Consider the following 17,708-nt stretch of genomic DNA (forward strand, 5'->3'; position numbering starts at 1 on the left):
AGTCAGCGGTGGATCAACTCGGGGCAGTCCTCTGTGTGTGTGTGAAGGAGACAAAAATAAAGTAAAATAAAAGTCCTATTGACCAATGCCTGGTTTCCCAGGGGAAAAAAGGTGGAAGAGGTTCTGAGGAGATTCTGTCGGACCAGGACTGCGGGAGTGTGGCTGCTTTGCTTAGCGCTGTCCTGAGGGAGGCTCAGCATCCCTGAGAGAAGGGTGTGCCACTGAGGCACTGCTTTTTGCTCTGTAACCTTCCTCCCTTTCTCTCCCTGCTGTTATTTTCACATAATAATAAATAATTTCATTTGGGACAGTTACTTCCTCGTAAAAGAGAAAGTAACCGCGGACTCCGGAGCAGTTGGTCCCAAGGCCTTAGGTGTGTTGGGGAACTCTCACAGCAGCAGGAAGGTGTTTGTTAGAAGATTTCATGCCTTTGAGAAATCCTGGCATAGCGTCCTTACTTTGAAGAGTCTACATCAGGTGTCAGGGCTACAGCTTGGCTCAGACCTCTGCTGCCTGCAGAGCACCCACCATCACTTCTGCCTCCCGCAATGGCTGCTTCAGCTGCAGCGACGATCTGGGATTTGAGAGTGCTCCGGTCAGCTAAAATGTGCTCAGATTGACATTGGAGCACTGCAAACTCCATGGACTTAAGTGCTGTAACAAAAAAGTTCAGGAAAAATAGGCAGTTTTGTATGTATAGCTCTCAAATGCTGGTTATGTAGGGGTGAAGGATGGTTGAGAGAACACCACCACATATTGAAGTGGGAAGGTGTAGTAAATACGAACTTACAGACAGAATCAGGCCTAGACCTGAATAATTTATTTGCTGTCTAAAAGTAAAATATGAGCAGAATAAATATGGGCAAAACCACTCCTTAAAACAACTACATTTAATAATATATGTAAGATGTTGTGTAGCAATACAATGTTGAGTAATACAAAGGATATTTGGTTTTAGATACTAATTTTTAGATTTGCAGTATCTTCTATGGTCTTTTTGTGTGGACGAATTACAACTGGCTAAGAGACAGCACGTAACAAAACTTACAGATAAATTACGTAACACCAAAATGAACAAAAACTTGTCCTGATACTGTTAAAGAGAAAAGACTTAAATATTTTAAAAGCAATCGAGAGAGCTGTAGGCGAGCTGTCCCTTTTGCCAGAAGATGGCAGCAGCAAAACACGCTGTGCTGGGAGAAACTAATTCCGCAGGATACCCTGCTCACAGTTCTTGGCTTTAGGTAAGAGATTTATAGCGTAGGATACAAAACTAAACGACTGTTTTACTGTCTTCGCTCTTAAGCAGCGTAATTAAAGATGTGTGGCTGAACTCAACCGGACTCTAAGCCACTATAAATTGATTTCATTGTGCTTTAATGATTATTGCCAAGGCAATGGATGTTTCAGCTTCACTTGAAGTTTTCTGGAAAAAATGTGGTCGGAAAGTTCAATTGGAATTGTAGTGTCATTTGACTTGTGTTTCCTTTAGGAAAGCTAAAAATCCAAATTAATTCAAAATTAAAATCAAAATTTAAAAAAATTAAAAATTAAGAAAATAAAATTTAAAAGAAAGCTAATCAGAATTTTAGAAAGGAGAAGAAGAGTGAGAAACAAAAGGTAAGTGAACATACAAGGAACTGAGGAAGGGGAAAGAGATGATATTTTGAGAAAAATGTTTAACAGCCTGTAACACATTTACACCATTTACTTGCACCAGCTGCTCTAGGGATACCCATATGACTTGTGATACATCACTGGCCTTTCCGTGAAGTGTCTGGGTTTGTTTATGTGTGATGTACATTAAATAAACTCTGTTCCCTATAGAGTATTTACTAACTTTGCAAACTCCCAACTAATTTGAAAATCAAACTATATGAAAGCCACCCATTTACATCCAGGGTTCAAAATATATCATTTGAATTCAAGGCCTAATAGATTTCCATAAGCCCACGTCAACTGAAGAGCTATCAGCTCCCTTTACAAAGTCATGCAAATATGAGAATCTCAGCTTGGAGAATTGCAATGGTTTTTGTGCAGTTTTCTGCTGTATTAATTCCACCCAGGCTGATACAACAAAGCAAAACTTCTTGGAAGTCCAGTATAGCAAACCTAGAAATATACATTCAGAAATTTAACAACACATTAAGTGAAATAAAAAAAATAAAGAAAATAAAGTTGTCATTAGATTAAAATACCTGTGAAAATAACTGAAGTCCTGATTCAAACTGGGATGTGCTACGAAAATTGAATCTAACCTTGGCTTTTGATATTTTTTCAACCTTTGCGGCCTCACTATTAAAAGAAAGTAGTTATCTTTTTAGGAGGATAAGAAGAATAACTGGTATTTCACGCAAAGAAGGAGACCGGTTTTATTTTGTTTCTATATCCATGATGGCTTCCTGTACCACTGCTAGACTATGTAGTCCAGTAATCTTCATGTTGCCAAGAGGTTTGCCACATCTACCAGGCAGTTTTCTGCTTCTTCCAGAAGAGGTGTGTGCTTGTGCTTGCTAGGGATAAAATCCTTCCTAACAGCAGAAATCCCACTGACCTTTTGTGACTTGGAAGTACACTGCACAGTGGCAGCCTTGTCCCCACTATGTCCCAGGGTAAGGGTCCTCTTCAATTACCCCTCTGGCCACCGTTTCTTCATACCTGCAACTGCACAGATAATGCATTCAAATTACTGAGGTCCAGTCTGTTCTCTACGACCAGGCAGGTTTTTTGAGTAAAACACAATAAGGTCGTATTTGCTCAAGTGCAGGAGATGCCCAGTTTCAGTGCTCCTAGTTACAGACGCTGGGATGACAGGTTATAAATTCTAGGTGAAACTTAAAACCAGGGTTCACTCCTTGACATCAGATGAGCATCAGACTCCTACTAGGAATTCTTGTGCCTTTTAAAGAAGTGAGATGCTGGGTGATTTTTTTTTTCCCCTTTTTTTCTCTAATAAAACTAGATTTGTCTTTCTGCTTCTTTGTAACAAACATACCAATGATAACTCATGTCTCGTATTTCCCCTGCATCTCAGATTTACCCCTACTTCACTTGGCTGAAAAGTTTTAGCATACTCATAGTTCAACCAACAATATTTTGGTCTCTCACGTCATGCAATGCAGTAGATGTGCATACATTCAATTAAACTCAGATCTTTCCTATGTTCTCTTTGTAGAGCTCATACATGTCATTTTGGGGAGCACATTATTAACCCAAGTGACTTATCTAGGATTAAGATGTTTTCCAAACCTTTGCCTTTAGGATAAACAGCCCACCCATCACAGTATTACAGCAAATTACTCCTATTTTCCAGTAAAATTTTCACTCGAAAACATAAAGCTATTGTTTGCTTTTCATTAAAAATCTTTTTTTGGATACTGGTCTCAAAAAAAGATGTGCTATCTGCAATTGTGTGGATCTGTGGCTCCCATACTGGTCTCCACTCTCAGTCTTGTGACTGGGCTGTGAGAGGGGGATTCAGAGCTCCTCCTTCCATTTCCTGTTCTTTCATTAAGATAAAACAGTGAGGCAGCAGTCATTTAAAAAGGGAAATAAAATGTTAACAGTTTCATATACTGAGGAGGAGGGGTGATACTCTGAAAAAATTAAAATCACATTGTCCTTAACCGCCCTTAATCATAACTTAAACTATTACAATGAACTAATGTTAAAAATCCAATTGATACAACATTTTTGCCAGACTTCTGGCTCTTGGACACACCCTTGTGTTTTGTACCTAAATTTAAACTAGCCTTTACTACTATTGAACATCACCAAGCTATTCTACTACATAAAACTTTTTTTTTTTCCTATATATGGTATTTTCCAGAATCCAAATACTTTTTTTGGTAACCTTTTTTCCCCTAACAAAAAACTATTATGGTTCATTTTAGTGTACATTTCAGAATGTAAAGTCTAGGAGTGTGTCGTATTTCAAATATTTTTGTAATAATGGAATTCCAACTTCTGAAGAGCTTTTTTTTCCTTATAGCTATCACTGATATTTTTGCCCTGAGAACAGACTTTTCTGTGCCTTTAACAGCCGACCACGGATATATTTACCTAATTCCTATACAATGAAAAGTTAAATTTCATAATTTATGACATTTAAAAAGTAATTAGCACAAAAAATAATTAGCCTGATCAGACATCCAGAAAAAGTAATGATTTGCACATTATGGAGACCAAAATGTTCCTTCATCTTCTCCGTGAGCAGAGTCCTCCATGCCATGGCATGACGTGGCACATGGAGGAATTTCCTACATAAGACGATTGGAGGCACAAAATGCATTTCCAAGTCATTCTTTTGGTACAGTCACACAATCACAGAATCACAGAATGGTAGGGGTTGGAAGGGACCTCTGGAGATCATCTAGTCCAACCCCCCAGCTAAAGAAGGTTCACCTACAGCAGGTTGCACAGGATGGTGTCCAGGTGGGTTTTGAATATCTCCAGGGAAGGAGACTCCACAACCTCCCTGAGCAGCCTGTTCCAGTGCTCTATGACCCTCAATGTAAAGAAGTTTTTCCTCGTGTTGAGGCAGAACTTCCTGTGCTCCAGTTTGTGCCCGTTGCCCCTTGTTCTGTCACTGGGCACCACTGAAAACACCCTGCCCCCATCCTCTTGACACCCACTCTTTAGATAGTTACAAGCATTGATAAGCTCCCCTCTCTGTCTCCTCCAGGGTAAAGAGCCCCAGGTCTCTCAGCCTTTTCTCATAACAGAGATGTTCCAGTCCCCTCATCATCTTAGTAGCCCTCTGCTGGACTCTCTCCAGTAGTTCCCTGTCCCTCTTGAACTGGGGGGCCCAGAACTGGACACAGCACTCCAGATGTGGCCTCACCAGGGCAGAGTAGAGGGGGAGGAGAACCTCCCTTGCCCTGCTGGCCATACTCTCCTTCATGCACCCCAGGATGCCATTGGCCTTCTTGGCCACAAGGGCACATGGCTGGTTCATGGCTAACTTGCTGTCCACCAGAACTCCCAGTTCCTTCCCCGCAGAGCTGCTCTCCAGCAGGTCGACCACCAGCCTATACTGGTGCATGGGGTCATTCCTCCCCAGGTGCAGGACCCTACACTTGCCCTTGTTGAACCCCATCAGGTTCCTCCCCACTCAGCTCTCCAGCCTGTCCAGGTCTCCCTGAATGGCAGCACAGCCTTCTGGTGTGTCAGACGCTCCTCCCAGTTTTGTGTCATCAGCAAACTTGTTGAGGGTGCAATGGTCCATAACCATTGATTTTCCAAATTCTGTTTCTTACTCCAAACAATGTCCAGGATACGCCACAGTACTGGAAATCATCTCCAAATACCAAAGGACGAAAAATTTTTGCTTTTCCTCCAAGTGCTTCATCAGACAATTTTTGGGGGAAATGGCAGACAATGCAGGGAAAGCAGATGTTGCATTCTAGGGTTTTGTTTCCTTTGACCATATTTTTCATTGCATTTATGACTTTTTTTCACATATTTCCAGTGAAATTTATTTTATTTGAAAAGTATGTTCTTGGTTTCTCCTTTTAGCCATGACTCAAATGTTTGGGTGATCTTCTCATTAACATCCCTTTTTAATGTTTCATGGACACAATCCAATAATATTGCTTCAAATAAAGAAACACATAACATCTGATGAAAACAGGGACATTTTAACTGTGAACTTTGTCAAACCGCTTGTGACAAGTTATATAAAGGCTTATTTCTTTGTGTCCTTTTTGCTTGGATGTATTTGGAATCTTACTAAAAATAATACTAAACTGGTAAATCATTTCAAGGTTTCATAACATAATGGATAGAGGACAGACAGCTCTCCTTAGTTAGCAGTAGCTGCCAGAAGATGGATTCCTGAGGGACTCCACTGTTAGATGCTGATCAGAGGAAAAAGATACTCCAAGGGGGAGATACAAAGTTTTAGTTGTTGACATTTTACCTGGAACAGTGGGGTGGGATGGGATGTCTTGGCAACAACACGGAACAGAAAAACAGCTAATGCTGCCTCTAAAACACTTGCTCCATATGAAGGGACCGCAAGTCTTTTCAGTCTTATCTTTTCTAGTCTAAGCAAACTTGACTTTTGAACCTGTCTCAGGGGGACATGCTTCCAGACTCCGATTCCTCCCTTCTGAACTCTCCAGTTTACCTGTGTTTCTCTCACAACAATAATGCTCAAAGCAAACATAGTGCTCCTGCAGAACGAGGACTATTGCTAGACCTAACATACAGCACTTCTGCTACTGTGACAGCATCGTATGCTCACTCACCTTCAGTTCATGACTCTTTAGGATGAGCAGAATCTCTTCTGCAGCGCTTTATTCTACTTTTCTGTACACCTTCCTGAAGGGCAAAGCACTGTTTGTTATTAAATTGATTGTTTGACTTCAAACTACCTTGCCAGTTTGTTATGATCATGAAAATTTTGAAGTATTTATCAGCCCATTTTCATCTTGACATGTTCACAGTTTTTTGACATGTGCTCTTTCCTCCTTCATACACAGGATAGAATCAGCTTGAAATATCCTTCTCGATTAACACAAGCTGACCGATAGCTGCTCTCCAAGTATATTTTTTTCAAACATCTATGTCGGTTTCATCTAATCATGCAAGTGTTCAGTAACCTAATGCAGCCTATACCTATACAGACATTTTTGTTTCAATAAAGTTATTAATGTCATGGCTAGCTGCGTATCTCATTGCTGTCATGTCTCTCTGATGTCTCCCCGTTCATTGTGATTCTGGCTCTATCTTCACGTGATCCTCCCATACCTGCAAACCACTGTATTGTTTGTTGTATGTAGCATGTACTTACACAGCCTGTGCTACTAGGCTCTGCACATAAAGCTTTCCTTTCACAAACATCACAGGGTTGATCACCCCTTTAAACAAGGGTACTGTTTAATGTTGGCACCAAGGGTAAACCACAAAAGAAGAAGGAAAGATGGTAAAAAAAGATGTTGTCTACGTATACGTGTAGTTTATTGTCTAGATCACCTGAGCCAAATATGCTGTCTTGGGTGCAGCTGCCTTGCGATAAGAAATTTGTTATTGCAGCTCACCTGGAGCTGTTTTCTCCACTACACCAGGAATTATCACTCCCTCCAGTCCCTTGATATTTCTTCATGTGGAGCCACTTGCTAGCCTGGTTCTGTCAAATGACCTAGTTTAGCAGAAACACCTTTTACTCCCAAATCATATTGACAGAATAAGGGTAAGTAGCAATTACACATGCAATTGTCCTGACATATCTGGAAGGGCAGTAAACTCTGGCAGCAGGACCCAGCCAGCCAGCCAGCTAGGGGCTGGAGATCCATCCCTGAAGCCACTTCTTTCAGATCAGCTACTGCCACTTTTTTTTTTTTTTTTTTTTTTTTTTTTTTATTCACAGCAGTCCAATTGATTTCAGCAAAAACAAAAACATAAAAAACCAGAATGGTCCCACTTCAGCTACAAATTACATTGCGGGCTTGCTCTGCTCTGTCCTACATTGGATCAGCTCCTGGTATTAAAAGATCTGCCTGGTATTAAAAAAGAATGGTGTAACAACTGAAGTTGAAGAAAAAAAGAATTAAAACCTGATATTTTCTGTCCTTGTTTTCTTATGTGAAGACTGCTGGGAAAATTTAACAGGAGAGAAGAAGTGTAAAACTGTTTACTTCTTCAGAAAGAGGTCTAATTCCTGCTAACATTTCTACAATTGCATGTTTACTCTTTCTGTCTGCTTGGGCAGCAAAAGACATTGAAGAGGTTGGGTATTTTTTTTACAAATATAAGGAATGTTTCTGTCCTTTTGACCTTAGTCTACAAGTGCGCATAAAGGAGAATGAGTTAAATATTTTCAAGCAGTAATTTTGTGTGTGTGTGTGTGTTTGTCATAAAAGCACTTACTCATGCTGTCAGCAAAAACAAAATACACAACTAAAGGAAAGAACAAGTACACTTTTAGGAAATACATAGTAAACTGCACATAAAGAGATGTCACTTCCTAGAGGTCTCTGTTCTCGGTGTGTAAATAGAAGCCACACTTCCAAAAGGCCTCTCTGTCTTTGTAGAGAGGACGAGGATACCTCCATCTCCTCTTCCCCTGCTTGTGGCAGCTTGAGGAAGCGAGCTGTTCTGCACTGACAAGTTCCTGCCTTCTAGCAGGCACTAGAACCTGTGAACCTCTGTCCATTTTGTTTATTGACTTCTTACCCGTCTCAGTCAAACTAAATTATATTAGCTGATATATGAAATGGCCAGTTCCTTGTTAAGTGTAAGATGTCCTCTTTTGACGTGCCTTGGTGCATAACTCTTTGTTGACTACTGCTATCCCACTCTTTGCTCTGTGCTGTTTTCATTACTCTGCCATGTCTTCCTCCGTCCAGCCATCTGTTCCTGGAGCCTTTGTCCTTCTCTCTCATTTGTTTCCAGTCCAGTGATGTGATGACAAATGACAAATGTGTATTCCACCAAGTCCATACATTCATTTTTTATTTGGTTTATCCAGTTTAATAAACTGGAAATGACAGAACTCCTGAAGCACATATTTTTATTTGCTTAAATATTTTAAAAATCAACTCACTAGAACAAGATCTGTCAATAGTATTAAAAGTATTTTTTCCATACTTTCCCCATAACTTAATCATTAATTAGCACGCAAGAGAAAAGACACAGAGATTTCAGTGCTAATGCCACCTCTAAGGAGTTCCTGCCTCCTGTCTCTGGCAGCTTACTGCTGTCCTTTCAGACCTCTTGCTCTGCCATGCCAACACAACTGCAAACAGTGTCAATGAACTGATCTGGCTTAAAAAGTAATCCACATTTTCCTTCAGAATATTCTTAAAGATTAACCTGTTCCTGGGCTGATATTACTATGTAAACTGATACTGCCTGTAGTGCTGAATATTCAGCCAAAGCATGGATGTCTGGTTTCTTTATGTCATGAGATTTCTGTTCCATTTATATGGCAATACATGTGCAAGTAGCACATCAGAATAGTTCCTGTCCTGAGCTTATACCTAACGGCAGTCCAGCTCTTTGGTTGAAAGTGGATCTGGGATGTCTGATCCCAGCTCTGTTTTTGAGGGACACCATGATAATATTTCTAACATTTCCTTTACAAGCAATGTGGATGCCCATTGTAGAGTTACTAAATCTCGAGCAGAAATGATCTCAAAGCCTTTTGAGCCCTCTGGAAAGAATTTTTGTGGTGTTGGTAAGGCACAGCAGATGTTTGTGTTTCAGCACTTGCTACTTGTCTCAAACTGAGATACGGTTCTTTGATGGAGACAAAGGCACATGAAGAACAAAGTGGCTGTTGTCCTGTGCACTTCAGGGGTGACCATCCAAGGCTGAACTGAGCCCAGGAAGGAATCCAAGGTATTTAAATTAGTAAAATCACAGGGGAAAATTTTGCAGGTGTTGTTCTAAGACATGGAAACAAAAACAACAGCAAAAATCTCCACAAGCTTAAGTAGTTATTACAGCATCGCTTTAATCCAAACCAAGATGATTTATCATTCTAATTCAGTTCAGTTAGTATAAAGGGTCTGTTCTATACCCAGATATTGTCTACAAGTATAGAAATTGGTTGTCTAAAGAAAGTCAATCATTTTCAACGTAGCCCAGGTGGAAGAAGATGGTGAGTTTTTGGAAGGACCAATATGAGTCAAGGGTAATTTATAAGGTTGTTAAAAGAATGCAATAATTCCTTTCTCAATGTTTCTCTCATCTCTGAAAGTTTTCCTTTGGAAAAACAAAGGAAGTATGGGGATATTTTGTTTAAATTTAAAATAAATATAAAACCATCTTTCTTCTTAGGAGTAAAAGTGATCGTGGAGGTTATGTTGTCATCTGATGATCAATGTGTCCTTCCATAGGCTTCAGTGGAAGCATGCATGTGCTGTAAAAGGCTAATGACTAATGTAAATAACATTTGCTGGGTATAAAGCTGCATTTTGCCCATTTTGTATGTCATCTGAGGTGGCAGGCAGCAGACAAGAAGTATTATTCTTCCTGAACAAAAGAAGTTTAATCTTTGCTGTTTATGGAACAGAAAGGAAAGATAGCTTTCACTCTGTGAAGATCCAATTCCTCCGAGGAGTAATCCTGTAGAGCTCAAATCAAGTCAGTGGAGTCTAATGAACCATTCTCTCATTTCTTTGGAGATACAGTTTGCTTACTGGGGACACCTGCTTCCAGTTGTTCAGGATATCAGTCCTGTAGTGCACTGTATTTTGCTGTTGTTTAGGGATTTTTTAGAGCAAAAGATAAAACAGACAAAACTTTTTCAGTTAGCAGTAGGAACTAGGTGAGATTTCCTCCAAAGTATAATGTGATAATTCCTTGTAATTCATCATTGCTCTTAAAGTTTCAGGCATAGATCTAATCTGTGGACCCATAAACAAAGAACTTCTTTTACAAAGGCTTGCAAGAGAAAACCCCACATTTTTCAGGTTTGTTTTTTTTTTGTTATTTTAGTCTTGATGCAAAAAGGGGGAACTCCACTGTTTTGTCCTTTTTGGGAATTCGTTTCCTTTTTTCTTGAAGTTCAGTTGATGACAAATCGCTTGATCAGGCATAGCTTTCCAATGGCAGTACCACCTCAAATATTTTCACGAGATAAAGCAAATCAAAATCCTGAACTTTGCTGGTGGTTGAATTTATAGTTGGACTACACTTCAAGTCTTACAAGTATATAAATACAGAAAAAACTTAAACTCAGTTGACCAACACCTGGGACCGGCTCAAAATTAAGATCTCTATTTTAACAGCTCTGCTAACTGTTTTCAACACCACCACAAAACAACTTTCACAGTAGAGCATTATATTACTCACAGATTTGCAATAAACCCACAAGAGCACTGGCTGTTGTTTGTATGTGGTACAGAAATTACACCTGCACCACATCAATAATCGTGCTATACAATCAATGTACTTTTTCATTTGCGGATTTATGGGTAATGCCATACTCCATTGCCCATGAGGCCTAACCCTCTTATTTCCACTTGTGACCTGGGTTATGCTCAGCCTGATCAGTCATTTCAAATTTCCTGTTTTGTCTTTCAGGGAACCTTGCAAGCATTGCACCGCTTCTGAGTGTTTGTCCACATTGTCTGGCTCCTCGTTTGGAGCTGGTTCAACTGCGCAAGCTTTTCTGTAGCACACACACACAGACAGACAGACACATAGACAGACAGACACATAGACACACAGACATACACACAGAGACACACACAGAGACAGACAGACACACACACACACACGCGCGCGCGCTAAATTTTATGGTGAGAATGGAGTGACTTGCATTTGAATGGGTGTTACCTTTTATTGGCAGCTAATTACCTTCAACGTTGATGCAGGCAATTGACGCTCAGCTCGTTCTTTTTAATGAGGCCATGTTAATGAATGAGTCCATGATCTCTGGTTGGCCTTTGAACTCTTACGCCTTTACTTGTTCTGCTGCTTGCTGCCAGTATAATTTCAGAGGCTACAGTTTCCAGATGCTGGATTGAGATTGAGTTTAATAGATACTCATCTATACATAATAAGAAGACTAAGTTCTCTGTAGCACAGTTTTATATTTAAAATACCATGGAAATATAGCATACTTTCTTCTTATTAATCAGAACCATTTAAAAAAGTGGTCCAAACTGAATGTTGCCTAAACTGAATATGAAATGTAAGAATTGGTTCCTGTTACCCAGGGTGTTTTCTTTCTGTGAAGCATGTGAAGTGCTTTGGGAAATCTGTCGCAGGACACAGATAGGAATTGTTGTGCCCAGCTGTCCCTGGAGAATTGCCAGTGCTGCGAAGTCTCAGGAGGAGGCAGAAGAATGAGTCCGGCTTTCCCCTGGACTATACAAAGAAAACAAAATGAGGGTTCCCAGTGTTATTTCTGGTGCCCTCATCCTGCGGTCTGGAGCAACTGAGGTCCCCCAAAGTCCTCGCCAAAGCAAGTGTGTTCATCCCTGTGGTGCTGTGTATGTGCCGTTGGGTTACCAGCTGGGCATAGGGCTGGGGTGGGGATATGGGTCAGTTGCTGGGGTTGAACAGTGCAGGTACGACATGAGGAGCAAGTTGCAAGGGGACGGTGTGCATGTAGGGGAGATGAAATCTTGGATTTATGCTCTTAACCTTTTGCTGCTTGTAGGAGCACCAGTCTTTCTAACCTTAGAATTCACACGAGGTGAAATGCAAAGACATTCTTATGTGACTGTCCCTCACACCCCCTGCCAATTTGAAGGGCCAAAGTGAAAAAGAATTTACCAGAGCTTTTTATAGCTGTAAGGCAATGAATATTTCCTTAATCTCTTGAGGAATGGCCAAGGTTTCCAGATGAAGTTAGAATAAGAACAACAAAAAAAAAGCTGTGGTAGACACACATCCTGGAAACCTGAACCCAAAATCTTTTAATTCAAGAAAAATGTTAAGCAACTGAAAACAGTGTCAGTTTATATACAATGGCTGTATGTAATGCCATTGTATAAATGGCAGTATCAAGCAGGCTAGAGTAGGTAGAGCTAACAACACCATAATAGCTAGGATATCTTAATGCCGTGTTTGTTGAAAACTGTGGACCTTCTCTGTAGTCATGTCTTTTGTAGCTTTCTTTCATTTGGAAATGAAAAGCATAGGTGTGGCAAAGTTAGCATTGCAGCTGCAGACATGCCTTGACTGCAGAAGTACAGGCAATTATTTTTTCATTAATACTGATCATGGGGAGAGAAAGAAAAATGTGCTTTGTAATAGTCCCTAAAGCAACTACTTTGATTTGGAAGTGGTAGGACTACTGAAGAGAAATTAACTTCCAACAGAAATGTAGTTTTGTGCACGGTGTTCTTATTTCAAAACACTTCAAAAGATGATTTTGCCTGTCCCTCATAGAACTTGCAGTGTTTCTTCCTGCAGTTATCAGAGGATAACCTTCCTGAGACAGGTGATGAGTTATTAGAAACAAAAACACTATATACAATTGGTGACAATTTTAGTGGCATCATAGAAATGAAAAGCTATTTACCTGTATTTCAAAATTAACATTAATCTGAATAAGGCCTGTATTTCCTTGCCAATATGTCATATATTTAGACACACTGATTAATAAGGTGGACAGTTTATTGTCCACGAAGACTAGGGCTATTAATTGTGAAGGAAACACGGAATATAATTTAGACATGCTGTCTTGACAGGCTGCTACTGTAAAATAGGGTTATTCACACAACTTCACAAGCAAATCTATTTCCTATCTTCAGCATTTTCTTACATAAAATGTGTCAGAGCTGATATATCCCTGCTATAACGACAGATGGATTGACCTGAAAAGGAAGGGGAGAAGAAATGAGGTGACTGAAAGTGTATCACAGAACAGCTAACGAGACATCTCTAGTTTAAGATCATTAATGTTGTTCCTGCATGCAGTGAAGGACAGTGCTTCAGGGAGTCTCTTCTAATGGAAATGAAGGTATGGATCCAGTTCCTTTGCTGCAACTATATGCATTGCAGAAGAAAGACTGTTACAAGACACACTTGCAGACTGTGATTTATTCTGTTATCAGACCCAAGGTAATAATTTAGGCCCTCCTGAAGTTGCTGTAACTCATACCAGCTGTCAATAATCTAATTTTGATAAATCAGGGTATGTCCCCGCATATCTGTCGTAATTCTTCTTATGCCAGGCTGGGACCTCTTAAGACAATTCTGAGAGCAGGATTTTTCTGTAAGCCATGGCAGCTCTCCAGCATTTTGCCTTGAATGCTGTATCTCTGCAAAGATTTCTTCATTTGCTGTCTTTCACCCTGTTACCTCACATTCAGTTTTGCCCTGTAGATGTGAGGAAACACAGCAAGTACTGACTGTATTACATTGTTTATCAGGTTGGTTTTTCAGCCCCATAATTTGCATGCTTTAGAAGAACACGTGCTTTCGAAATACTCTTATGGGAGCGTGAGCAGAATCTGTGACTAATTGGGGTGTTGGGGGGGGGTCAGTCTTGTTCATCCTAGCATCTGCTTTTACATAATTGAACAGCACATCTCTTGTGGGGCTGCACCTCAGTTCACCTTTCAGTATCGGTGGGAAGGAATGGGTAGGTGTAGCACTGTGTGACTGTTGAGGACCATCAAGCCATGATTTTAGCAGAGGTAGTGAAGATAAACAGTGTGGTGGAGGGATGATCTTGAGACCACCCTAGACCTCTGGGACATCACAGTTTGCCTTCCCAAGTTCTGTTCTCCCCTTTTGTAAAATAAAAATGACATCTACCTGCCTGCCTTTACCTTAATCTGCACTGCAAAGTGGAAGCTGTTAGGATAGCAAGAGCAGCGAGTTCTGCAAAGTGTTATTACTGTATATATGTATGTATGCTCATGTTTTGTGTGTGTAGTTTTGTCATCTTGTAGTTCTTGTATACACAGAAGAAGTTGGTGTCAATTAAAAGAAGAACAAGTAAATACGTCCCCTTTCCATTTATTGTTTTAGCATCAGGTCAGCTCAAGTTTTCATGCTGCAATATTTTCACCTAAAAGCTGCATTGCATTTTTACATAATGTAAGTAGACGAAGGTAAGAGCACAAAACACAAAAAGAGACATTCAGATACATCATGTTGCAGTAATAGATCACTTAGATGTGTTCCAGGAGAGTATAGATTCCCTGAAATAAAAAGAGAATAGGTTTCTCGAAAAACAAGAAAAATTTGCAAGTCTGAATGGCAGGGTATATTTGCAGTACAGATGATGTTAAAATATTTCAACTTTTCAACCTCTAGGGGGGACTATGTTTTCAGCCAACCTGTCTGTAAAGAATTTTCTTAATCTGCGGCAGGCTGTTCAGGCTGTTGCTAACTCTAGCTTGAGCGAGTCGTTATTCTTGATTTGTGTACGAGTTATTTCTTGGAGGAAAATAGCCTGTGTCTGAAATGACTTTAGTCCTAAAGGGCCAGCCTGAAATGTCTACTCTCGCTGCAGTCTGCAGGCATTCTGCCTGCTACTGATTCATGACTACAGGATTTGTTCCTATTAAAAAGCATTTATGTAGCCGAAAAAAGTCTGTGGAGAAATATTGAATTTATAGCTATGGAAAATACTGTAAGTGAACTAATGATGAGGTGGATTAAGTGACATTTTAAATTGGGATTAACAAGTAAATCCTCGTGCATAACTTTCTGGATCAGAAAAATAAATCAGTCACAGGCTGGGATTCTTCTTTATAAAACCGCTTACGGTGAAGGGGAACAACTGAAATGTTCATGACCCTGCAGCTCCCATAAGGCTGAAAGCAATTGCTCAGGTGAGTAAGGACCACGTACTATGAGCCAAATCTTTCTCTGAAAGTACCAAAATTGGTCTTTCACACTACTACAGCTACACAGTGCTGGCTAGATGCCTTTTGGTTTTTTTTTCCCCTCATGTTGGCCCTGCTTCTCCCACTCTTATTCATTCCCAGCAGTGCTTTACCTCACAAGGAGCAGCCAGTGTGAAGGGACGGCAGTCCTGTGATTTATGGGTTTACTATCTCTTCCGTTGTGTTTACACAGCTTACACTCAAATAAGACAGCTAGGAGCTCACACGCAAAATGAAAAAGATATTCTGGGGGGGAGAAGGAGGGAATCAAGAGAGATCCGTCCAGATTTCAGTGTTGTAAACACATCTGTAGGGTCACCATAAAGCAGTGACTACAAAGGTCAGCATTTCAAAACGTGTCTTAAGAAAATGTTTTTGCAAGCCTTGTGGTGAAGATGGCTGGTGTGTTGTATATTGTAACATTCTGCTTAATCTCCACTATGTTATACGGAGTCATTTACAACAAAAAAATGCCTGACATAACTTACAGTACAGGAACATACAAAACCAGCTTCACCAGGGTGGATGTTTATGTAATCTTCAAGAAGACTCTGAAGTTCGATTCAGAAATCAAATAAAACTACGTGAGAGGCACATTTCTCAGGGACGCTACCCATCTTTGAATTTCTGAGCTTCTTTATTTTACCGAGCCCCATCAGATAAATGCTCATGAAAAAAAGATTTGTTTGATGATTAGTTCTGTACATTGTGTTATCTGCTGTTTTCATTCCACTTCTCTGGTTGTAATTGCATAAGCGCTCCCAGCTTTCTTTTCTTTTTAATCAAGGCATCTTGAAGGTGAGCAGATGGTCGCCCCAGGAGTGCAGGTTTCCCATTCACAGACAGCAACAAAAGTAAGCTTACACATACTGCCCTGACAATGACCTCTGTGCTGAACTAAACAAACACTGAACACTCTCCTTCTGTAAAGCCAGGAGCAGTTCACTCACCTTTTGAATGCAAACCTGGCATTCTCTGAGCAACCATAAAACATCAAATCGCACAGCCTTGCTCCAGGTTTGAGGATGCGTGCTGTGACGGGGCACAGAAAACTCCATAGAAAGCCATTCTTTAGGATTTTGCTGTCAAAAACCATCATGTATTCCAAAGCCTCTTTCATGAAACATTTTGAGCATTTCACATTGACTTTATTCCAGAACGGGAGGGTCCGTTTTGAAAGGACACTAACAAAATCTTAAGCATAGCAGCTTGATGGCCAGTAAGCAGAGCTGAATAGGGATGCATTTAATATGCTCTGGCTAGTCAGTGTTGTCAAGATAATTTACAAAGTTATTTTTCTTTTTTTGCCCCCAAGAAAATAATCTCAGGACTTGCTTCCTTCACTGGGGAACCCTCTGCTGCTTGGGGCATGGAATTGTGCATCTCAGACACAGGGGAAGAAACAGAAAGCTGCATCTGGGCCTTCCTGGCATGGGGGTCTCAGAACGACCACAGAGGGATCCAGGCAGCAGTCAGGGATCCCGTGCCAGCTTCCCCGTGGGGCTGTGCTGTCGCTCAGCAAGGGCACCTTTCTGGATGAGGAGATGGGAGCCGGGCAGCCCTGCTTGTACCTCACCACAGCACCCTTCAGGGTGCTGCCTGCATCCCCAGTGCTGATGCTGCAACCACCCCCTTCCCCAAATCCCCCAGCCCTGCCGAGCACTGGCCCCTGAGCCCTCGGGGGGCGGCGGAGGGGGGCTCAAATGCTTCCCTCATGCAGCAAAGTGCATGCTTAACCGGGCCGAAGCAACTCCAAAAAAATATAAAAAAAGAGGGCAATGAGACCCTTTACTCCCTGGCCCCGACCGCAGGGACTGGCCGGGCAGGGAGGGCAGCAGCCGGGCGGGGAGGCACAAACACACGCGCACACACACACACATACGTGAGTGTTACACGCGTGATGAAGACACCCCCCCTGTCCCCCCCGCCCCGCGGAGCCGGCTCTCCCCGCGCTCGCAGCTCGCCCGCCCGCCCCGGCCGGCGGCAGAGGTGTGCGGGCGGGGGGAGCCGCCGGAGCCGGAGGGGGCGGGCGGGGCGGGCGGGAGCGACCGGGCCGGCTCCTCCCTGCGCACAAACCCGGCCGCGCCGCGCAGGGCGTGCGGAGAGCTGCCGCCGCTCCCGCGCTACTTAAGCGGGGAGGGCGCAGCCCGGCAGCCCCGCGGGGGGATCCGGCGGGGGGGGGGGCGGGGGCTAATAATAATAATAATCATCATCTATCTATAAGAAAACAAGAAAAGCAGAGCCGAGATGCTCCGTCCGTAACCCGCAGGCGGGGGGCAGGTTGTGAATTCGCCAAACACCTGAGAAATAAAGCACGACCGAACAATTTCGAGGCGGGCGGGGAAGGGGGGTGGGGGCGAAAAGTTTTGCCGGAGCTCGGGCGTCTCGGGGGGGGCGGGCGCG

Source organism: Leptosomus discolor, chromosome Z, assembly GCF_034619465.1.
Source record: "Leptosomus discolor isolate bLepDis1 chromosome Z, bLepDis1.hap2, whole genome shotgun sequence".
NCBI lineage: Eukaryota > Metazoa > Chordata > Aves > Leptosomiformes > Leptosomidae > Leptosomus > Leptosomus discolor.